This window comes from Quercus suber, unplaced genomic scaffold (assembly GCF_002906115.3).
Source record: "Quercus suber isolate HL8 unplaced genomic scaffold, Cork oak 2.0 scaffold_36, whole genome shotgun sequence".
Lineage (NCBI taxonomy): Eukaryota > Viridiplantae > Streptophyta > Magnoliopsida > Fagales > Fagaceae > Quercus > Quercus suber.
Window position 1 is genome coordinate 538,562 of NW_027069501.1, and position 10,469 is coordinate 549,030.

A 10,469-nucleotide genomic window follows, 5' to 3' on the forward strand; every position below is an offset into this window, starting at 1 on the left:
GTTATCCTCCACCTTGTTTGGATATTTTTGAAATTAAGTAAGGAGAGGAGAATAATTAGCCTTTTCATAGTGTATAATTTTGTTAATATGGTTAGGGTAAATTTGGTAATTCATTTGATCAAATATTTTTATACTCTACTCTCCCTCCAAATATCTCAAATTTGGGGAAGTTAAAAATGACGGTTATAAGTAGTTAAAACCCTTCCAAACCCCTCCCCCTTATCCCTTCAAAAACATCCAAATAAGGTAATTTAACTTACTCTCCCTCCCTCTACTCTACTCCCCTTTACTCCCCCTCTATCCAAACAAGCTATTTAAGGAAGGTAAAGTATGCATTCTCATAGTTTATGGATAAGTGTAAAAAAGAGTATAGTTTAATTAGGGGGAATAAGTGTGCATTTGTATAATTTAAAGGGGTAAATATAAAATGGGATATAATTTAGGGTGATAAAGTGTAATTTTCCTAAAAATGTCTAACAAATAATTTTCTTTCTTTGCATTGAATTTGGTCAAATTAGTATTTTGGACTTTGGAGTTTAACTATGTGTTAGAATACAATTTTATCTATAAACTATCAATTGTATCACTTTAGTTACTAAACTTACAATTCTTTAAAAAAGAAAAAAAGAAAAGAAGAAATTTGTAAAACTTTTGTAATGACTTGATGTTACTCAATAGGTATTTTGGTGATGTCGCACCTCTCTAGTGAGGAAATTTGATTTATCCTGTGAATCAATTACCACATGCTCTTTATAAGGGTCCTGTGATGTCAGCATCAATTTAAGATGAAAGTTCAAAAACGTGTAAAACACCTTTGAACATTTGGATCCAATTACAAAATTACCAATTCAAGTTTTATATCAAACAGTTAATGTGCGGAACATGATAACAAGCTTACAACAGAATTGATAAACAATCTAAGCCAAATATAAACACATCCATAGTAGTAAATATAAAGTAAAGATAAAGGAAGGAAAGATGCAAACACATGGACAACACGCGATATGTTATCGAAGAGGAAACCGAAGTCCTCGGCGTAAAACCTCTCCGCCGCCCTCCAAGCGGTAAATAATCCACTAAAGAATGTAGTTGGGATACATGAATAGCAGAAGACCCTTCAAGCCTAATCTACCCAAGTACCTAAGCCCTCCAAGCTTCTTGCTCCAACGAGGTTACGCCGAACCTATTTCTTCTTTAGCTTCCTGGATTCCGCTACTATACCATAGCATCAACCAATGTATATTGGTTCCTTCCAAACTGCTTCCTTTAGCACCAAATGAACCTTCTCACAGACGTGGGTGTGGTGAGATAAGGACTTGGTCAATGGCCTCTCAAGGATGTGACAATGGAGAGGAAGAGAATAGAGGAATTTGAAGAGTCTCTAAGGTAAAGACTAGGGATGAGGAAATCTTGTTTTTCTCTAGGGTTTCTCTAACAAAAATTCTCTCCAAAAGCTCTGTCAATTTAGTGGGTATAAGGGTCTATATATAGTGGTGTGTGTTTGGAATACGAAGAGTCAGTTTTTGCCAAACAGGGCTGATTGGCGGCTTGACTTTGCGACTTGTCCAAGTCACGAGTTCAAGTCACGACGTAACGGCCTGGCCAGCCTGGAACTTTTATCCTGTAGTGCGACAACTGGCGCGACCCTTCAGCTTCCCTGTGTGCATCTCACGTGCCAGCATTTGACGGCTTGCAAGCCGCGAGTTAGCCGCGAGTCCTAGCCGCGAAACTCTGCCTTCTTGCACATACTTGAGCTTTTCTTCACATCTTCTCATATACCCTTACAATAATCCCACCTAAATACAAGGTTACTAAGTACTTAAATTACAAGCAAATTGGCACGGAATAAAGCTAAGAAGATGGTTGATAAATTTCAATCTTACATAAGATATGCACAAAAAATCTTATGCTATGTTTAAAAGTTTGGAGGGAGAGGAGACTAGAGGAGAATAGATGGGAGGAAAGTAAAGGGGAATGATTATCCTCCACTTTATTTGGATGTTTTTAAAATTAAGTAAAGGGGAAGGGAATAATTAGCATTTTCATAGTTTGTAATTTTGCTAATATAGTAAGGGTAAATTTGGTAAAACATTTCTATGATCTAATCTCCCTCCAAATCTCTCTAATTTGCGGGAATTAAAAAAGTGGGGTTAGAAGTAGTTACAACCCCTCCAAAACCCTCCCCCTCCTCCCCTAAAAAACATCCAAATAAGGTAATTTAACTTACTCTCCCTCCCTCTACTCTACTCCCCCTCCATCCAAACAAGCTATTAGTCATCACTTTGAAAGATTATAGAATAGACCTTTAATTTGTTGACTTATTGGAGAGTTCCCTGCCGATTCCCAATAGTTCACCTTGTATCATCTTTTCATCTCTGATAGGAATCTAAATTAAGTCAAGATCGTCCATGATGGTCGTCCATAGATAGGTCATCCAAGAAAGTTTTACTAGAAATGAAACCCAATAAAAGCATCGCAAACATGAAGAAGATCCCTCAATAAAATATTGCTACCATCCAAATTAGGATAGTCGTCCATAGCTCACAATAGTATGGACAACCATATGACACTTGGCAAATTTCAGAGAAATTCTCTATAGGCTCTACGCAATCAAACCACGATCTGTCATTCTAGAACGTGGGGAGGATTCCCCAAAATCTGCTTCATTTTCTCCATCAACTCCACACATCTCCCATAATGATAGTGGATCCGAGCAAGTAGACCCACTTCTAACTCTCTATAAAAGGATCAAGTCTCATTCAATCAAGGTAAGTTCTATTATTCATAATTCACATTCCTTGTGTTCTAGAGAGAAAATTGACTAAACTGTTGGAAGGTCCTTGGCCGGTTCACACCTGTCACCCTTAACATTTGTGCATCATCAGTTGACACCATCTGTAGGAAAGAAGGGTGAGCAAAGTTTCCAAGTGTTAACCACCTTACTTTCCAAGACAAAAAGGCTACATGGATCGGACTAGGTCGATGGCCACTAGTCCAGAACACTAGAAGAGTGGAAATGCCTCCAATCACCCAAATTGTGCACCACCACCACTGACCATCCAACAATAGCTGCAATCCATGGCAGCTGCGATGGTAAACTTGATGCAACAAAGCCAGGAGTTAACTAGAGAAGTCAGCAGACAACACCGACAACGACACGGCAAGGAGCATGAGCAAAATTCAGAAAATGAAGGCGCAAAAAATGGTGTCAAAGGAGGAGACCAATCTAGAGGTACCGTCACTTGCAGGGTACCACACTTGGAGAGAGAAATGGACTAGATGAAGAAAGCCATGGAGGAGATGAAGGGCTCCATGAGGAGAGCAAACCATATGGATGATCTCATCCATAGAACTGACTCTCCCTTCACCATGTCCATCACAAGTCATCCTCTACCCTCTAAGTTCAAAATGCCTACCTTGGACTCATGTGATGGAACGTGAAATCCTTGTGATCATATTGCCAAGTTCAAGACGACCATGCATCTCCAAGGTGTTCCAAATGAAATCATGTATGGAGCCTTTCCTACCACCTTGAAAGGTCCAGCCAGGGTGTGGTTTGGAAAGCTACCACCAAACACCATAACTTCATTCCAAGAATTAAGTAAGTTGTTTGTTAACAACTTCATCGAAGGCCAAAGGCATAAGCGTTCCTCGTCCAGTTTACTGAACATAGAGTAAGGAGAAATGAGAGTCTTCGGACTTTCATTAGCCGTTTCAACAGAGAATTCTTATTGGTAGACGAGATGGGCAACAAGATCCTCTTGGCAGCCTTCTACAATGAGGTTACTTCAAATTTGTTCATCCACAAGCTGTATGACCAAGACCACAGACGATGGTTGAGTTGATACACTTGGCCCAAAGTTTCATGAATGCTGCCAAGAAAAAGAAGAAGGTTGAACCATTGGAAAATGGTTATGTACATCATCCAGAGCAAGGCCCCCGTCCAAAGAATGCCAAGACAGGGGGAAAAAGGGATCGAGACGGTAGGAAGGCAGGATCGTCCTTAGGATGATATTCTAACTACATTCCCCCAAATACCTCACTTGACTCATTCTGATGTAGATAAAAAATGACCCATCCTTGAAATGGCCAGAGAAGATGAAAGGAGATCCCAGTAGACAGAAAAAAAGCAAGTACCGTCATTTCTACCGAGATCATAGACACGACACGAACGAGTGCTACAACTTGAAGCAACAAACGGAAGTCCTTTTTAAGCAGGGAAAGTTGAAGAATTTCTTTGGACGAGACCACAAAGATGAAAGACAACCATTGAAAGGCAAAGCAGAAGAGCCAGCACGTCAGCCACTTGGAGAAATAAGGGTCATTGTAGGAGGAATGTCAATTGGGAGCACATCTAAAGCAAAGAAGACTTACTTGTGAATAGTCTAGAATGTCCAACTTACTGGCCGCCCACCAAGGACGACCCGAGAAGACTAGCCTGCCATTACTTTCACGGACGAAAATGCAAGGTGACTACATCATCCTTATGATGATGCAATTGTTATTACTCTAACGATTACAAATTATACAACTAGAAGAGTGTTAGTAGATAATGGGAGTTTAGCGGATATCCTCTACTATCCAGCCTTTCAACAAATGATATTTAACAAGGAATTACTTCGTCCAGTGAATGTGCCTTTTATTGGATTTGGAGGAATGAAAGTTCTACTAGTAGGCACTATCTCCTTGCCAATTGTGGTTGGCTCTTACCCACGTCAAATCAATAAGGAAGTAAACTTCCTTGCCATGGATTGTTCATCTTCATATAATGCCATCATAAGACGACCAACTTTGAACAGTTGGAAGGCTACAACGTCCACTTGTCACTTATCCATTAAATTCCAAACAGACTACAACATTAGAGAAGTACAAGGAGACCAACTAGCTGCTAGAAAGTGTTACTTAGCAATGTTGGTAATGGACAAGCAAATGCAGACGATGGATATTGAAGAAAGAAGAACAATGACTGAATCGATTGAAGTATTGGAAGATGTTCCATTGGATGAGTCCAACCTAGAGAAGTTTACTAGAATCAAGATAAGCATGGAAGAGAAGACGACAAGACCTCGTCCAATTCCTCAAGAGGAGCCCAGATGTTTTTGCTTGGAGTCATGAAGACATGCCTAGGATTGACCCAAGTGTGATTACTCATCATTTAAATGTGTCCCCATCTTATAAGCTCGTCCATTAGAAAAGAAGGGTGTTCGCCCCAAAACGAGACAATGCTATCAAAGAAGAAGTCCAAAAGTTGGTAACATCAGAGTTCGTCTGCGAAGTCTGCTACCCTAATTGGCTAGCTAATGTAGTAATGGTCAAAAAAGCTAATGGAAAATGGAGGATGTATGTGGACTTTACAAATTTGAACAAGGCGTGCCCCAAGAATAGTTATCCTCTTCCACGCATTGACTAGCTAGTAGACTCAACAGCTGGACACCAACTGCTGAGTTTCATGGATGCATTCTCGGGGTACAACTAGATTAAGATGGACGAGACAGACCAGAAGAAAACATCCTTCATCACAAGCCAAGGTTTGTTTTGTTACAAAGTAATGCCTTTTGGGCTGAAAAATGCAAGAGCTACCTATCAAAGACTAGTCAACCATATGTTTCATCCACAAATTGGGTGAAATGTTGAAGTATACGTGGACGATATGCTGGTCAAAAGTGCAAAGGAGACACAACACCTGGACGACCTCCAAGATACTTTTGACATGCTTAGATGATACAACATGAAGCTGAATCTAAACAAATGTTCCTTTGGAGTTGTATCAGGGAAGTTCCTTGGTTTTATGGTTTCACAAAGGAGAATTGAAGCAAATCCTAATAAAATCCAAGCGATCCTGAACATGGAGCCTCCAAGAAATGTCAAAGATGTCTAAAGCCACACTAGACAAGTAGCAGCCTTTAACAGGTTTGTCTCAAAGGCTACTAACAAGTGTTTACCATTTTGTAGAGTGTTAAGCATTTGAATGGACAGAAGAGTGCCAACAAGCATTTGAAGACCTTAAGGCTTATCTCACTTCAACTCTGTTGTTGAGCCCATCCAAACTAAGTGAAGAGTTATATCTATACTTAACGGTGTCCCATCATGCAGTGAGTTTAGCCATAATCAGGGAGGAATGAGAGATACAGAAGCCCATTTATTACACCAGCAAAGCTTTAAGAGGAGTTGAAAGATGGTACCCGCCAATGGAAAAGTTAGCCTTCTCATTAGTAGCAGCAGCAAGAAAGCTCAAGCCTTATTTCCAGGCTTATGCCATTAACATTCTGATAGACCATCCACTCAAGAAGGTTATGAATAAGTTGGAAGCTGCTAGACGATTGATTCAATGGGCAGTGAAACTTAGTGAGTTTGACGTGAGATATCGACCAATGGAAGCAATAAAAGCCCAAGCCCTTGTAGACTTCATTGCAGAATCTACTCCTGCCCATGATCAGTAGAGTGGAGACCAGGAGGCAAATCAATGGATCGTTCATGTGGATGGTTCGTCCACACAACATGTGGGAGGAATTGGGATAGTATTGCAGTCACCGAAAAGGGATCTTCTAGAGTATGCTGTTTGTCTATAGTTCTAGACGACCAACAACGAAGCTGAATATAAAGCCCTCCTCCAGGGCCTGGAGTTAGCCAAGTTACTTAAAGCAGAGGCAGTTCTCGTCGAGGGAGACTTACAGCTGATAATAGGCTAGGTGAATGGAATGTGTGAAGCCAAGGAAGAGCGAATAAAGAGGTATTTAGGCAAAGTTAAGCAAAGCATTAAGGGCTTTACAATGGCCCAATTTCATTAAATCCCAATGGAGGAAAATATGGAAGCTAGCATCCTAGCCAAGGCTGCATCTACAAACAAGTTGGTTGATGACTAGATTAAGGTCCAGTATATTCCTAGTGTAGATGTACCAAAGGTACATCAGATAGATGGAGAAGCCAACTAGACCACTCCTATTATATATTATCTCGAGGACGGACTCCTCCCCAAAGATAGAGAAGAAGCAAGGAAGTTAAGGGTAAAAGCGACAAAATTTGTCCTTATGGATGAGGTATTGTAGAAAAGGGGTTTCTCTCAGCCCTACTTAAGATGTTTGACTCCAAATAAGTCCCATTACATTATGTGGGACATCTATAAAAGAGCCTGTGGAAATCATTCAGGGGCTAGATCACTCATCGACAAAATAGTCCGTGCAAGATACTATTGGCCATCCATGTAGGCAGATGCCAAAGCGTGTGACAATTGTCAATGCTAAAACAATATACCTAGAGAACCATCAGAATACCTTACTTTAGTGGTGGCCCCTTAACCCTTTGCCAGTGGGGACTTGACATGCATGGTCCCTTTCTCATGGGGACAAGGCAAATGATGTTCTTGGTGGTAGGGATTGATTATTTTACTAAATGGGTGGAGGCATAGCCATTAGCAAAGATCACCAAGTAGAACGTCAGAAGCTTTGTCTGGAAGAACATTTTCTGCCATTTTGGAATCCCTAGAATGCTTGTCTCGGACAATGAACGCCAATTTGATAACACACATTTCAGAGAGTTCTACGAGTAGCTGGGAATCAGAAATCACTACTCCTCACCCTCCCACCCACAGGCTAATGGACAGGTAGAAGTTGCAAACTGATCCTTGTTGAAAATCATCAAGACTCGGCTTGAGGGGGCAAAAGGGATATGGCCAGATGAATTACCCAGCATCCTTTAGGTATATAGGACAACAGTGAGGACTCCTACAGGAGAGACTCCTTTTAAGCTAGCATATGAAAGTGATGTAGTGATACCTGCGGAGGTTAGTTTGACTAGTTATAGGGTGGCACACAATAAGGATGAAGAAAATGAGAAACAACTCTATCTCAGCCTCGATCTCATTGACGAGGTAAGGATGGACACAGAACAAAGGGTGGCACATTACAAGAACCTGATGACTAAGTGATGAGAATCAACAAGCATTTAAGGATCCATTGCATGTTCCAGTTGGGCCTATTACTAAAGCAAGATCCAAGAAGATCAAAGAAGTACTTAATGGGCTTGTTCAAGAGATTTGGGCTGATTCTAACGGAGGACATTCCAAGCTTGGCCCAAAGGAAGATGAAGGCATAATAAATTTAATCCAAGCTATTGAGGGCTGTTCTGGCTTAATTGGGCATGATTTATGATGTGGATTAATGGTTTATTGATTTTCCAGCTCCATATCAGTTAATAGATATTTTTCCTAGTCTGGAGCATCTAGTTTTGGACCAGATTTACCTTAATTTTAGGCTTTTATTATTTAGAACGTTTTTAGCTATTTTTCCTATTTTGGATCTGCTAATTTCAGACTAAATCAACTTTTATTTAGGGTTTTATGATTTAGTACGTTTTTTATATTTTCTATTTCCAGTCATGTCATATAAATAGCATGCACTCATTGTAATAGAGAAATTAGTGAATAAAAATCAGAAAATGTGAGGCTTTGCTCTTCTTTTGGTTCTTCAAGAACTGTGAACTTATCAGGGATTCTTCCTTGTGGCGTTCAAACTTTATACCTTTGGTTCGTGATTCATTATAATCATTGGGTCAAAGTCTATTACTTATACCTTTGGTTTGCGTTTCGATTATAAACGTTGGGTCAAGGTTTCTATCAAAAAAACTGAATTTTTAGCTTTCTTGGGCAAGTATTCCAATATTTTTGTTGGGTCTCAAAGCGTGTCGATTGAGGTTCGCATCATTTGGTATCAAAGCACAGGTTCTAAAATCAGTTTTCTTTCCCTTTATCTTTTGTTTCCTGTTATCATCCTGTCTTATTCCTTTTGTGTTCTTTGTTCCTCGTTCTTATTTTGTGACGTGCACTAGGTTAAAATTGTGCACCAAGCTTCCAAAAAAAAAAAAAGAGCTTGAAAAAAAAAAAAAAAAAAATTTGTTTGTAGTTTCAATTCCCTCAGACCAAAATGCATGTTCCAGTTGGGCCTATTACTAAAGCAAGATCCAAGAAGATCAAAGAAGCACTTAATGGGTTGATTCAAAAGATTTGGGCTGATTCTAACAGTGGACATTCCAAGCTTGGCCCAAAAGAAGATGAAGGCGTAATAAATTTAATCCAAGCTATTGAGGGCTAATTTGGCATAATTAGGTGTGATTTATGGCGTGGATTAATGGCTGATTGATTTTCTAGCTCCATATCAGTTAATAGATATTTTTCCTAGTCTGGAGCGTCTAATTTTGGACCAGATCTACCTTAATTTTAGGCTTTTATTATTTAGAACGTTTTTAGCTATTTTTCCTATTTTAGATCTGCTAATTTCAGACTAAATCAACTTTTATTTAGGGTTTTATTATTTAGTACATTTTTTTAATATATTTTTCTATTTTTTTTTCACTCATGCCTTATAAATAGCATGCACTCATTGTAAAAGGGATTATTGAAAAAACAAATCAGAAAAGGTGAGGCTTTATCTTCTTTTGGTTCTTCAAGGACTGTAAACTTATCAGGGATTCTTCCATGTGGTGTTCAAACTTTATACCTTTGGTTCGTGATTCATTATAATCATTGGGTCAAGGTCTATTACTTATACCTTTGGTTCGCGTTTCACTTATAAACGTTGGGTCTCAAAGCGTGTTGATTAAGGTTCGCATTGTTTGGTATAAGAGCACAGGTTTTAAAATCAGTTTTCTTTCCCTTTATCTTTTGTTTCTTGTTATCATCCTGTCTTGTTCCTTTTGTGTTCTTTATTCCTCGTTCTTATTTTGTGACGTGCACTAGGTTAAAATCATGCACCAAGCTCCCAGAGAAAAAAAAATAAAAAAAGAAGAAGAAGAAGAAGAAGAGAGACTTCAGAAAAGAAAAAGAAAACAAAAACAAAAACAAAATATATATATATATATATATATTGTTTGTAGTTTCAATTCTCTCAGACCAAAATATTATTTTCTTTTGTCCTCTTCCTTTGATTTAGTGTTTCTGTCATATTTTCTTGCCATTGGTATTAGTTTAAATACTACAAGTTGAATTTCTTGATCAAGTTTATTAGTTTAAACAGAACTGAAAAGGAGAAGCTACGAGTGGAAAAAGGCAAGAGAGTGTGAGACTAATATCGGAAAAAAGCCAATTTAAGAGTGAAACACAAGTGTGAGTGACATAATTTGAGTGTAAACACGTGAGGGAGTGTTGTGAGGAATTATTTTTAACATTTTTTTTTTTGGTAGTTTCAAAATTATGTCTTCTAGGTGCGAAGCATCAAACAAAGGAGGGGAGGAGTCATCCATCATGTTGCAAGCTATGCAACAACAATTTGAACGTATGAACGTGTTGTTTAATGATATTCAGGATAAGATGGAAAGGAAAGATGTTGTTATTGCTTCTTTGCGTGAGGAGCGTCCCCAAAGAGCCCCTAATGCTAGAAGGCAAGGAAATCATGCGCGTGTGGATGATTCTGATGACTACCATGACGATGAGTTTGAAGATGAAGAGGATCAAGCTTTATTGAACAATGAGGGCAGGT

At 39.0% G+C, this 10,469-nt stretch overlaps 1 pseudogene; it reads left to right on the forward strand.

Moving 5' to 3' along the window:
* Nucleotides 1-10,183: 10,183 nt before the first annotated feature.
* The window catches only part of LOC111986393 (uncharacterized), a 6,085-nt pseudogene continuing 5,799 nt past the window's right edge, over nt 10,184-10,469 (forward strand).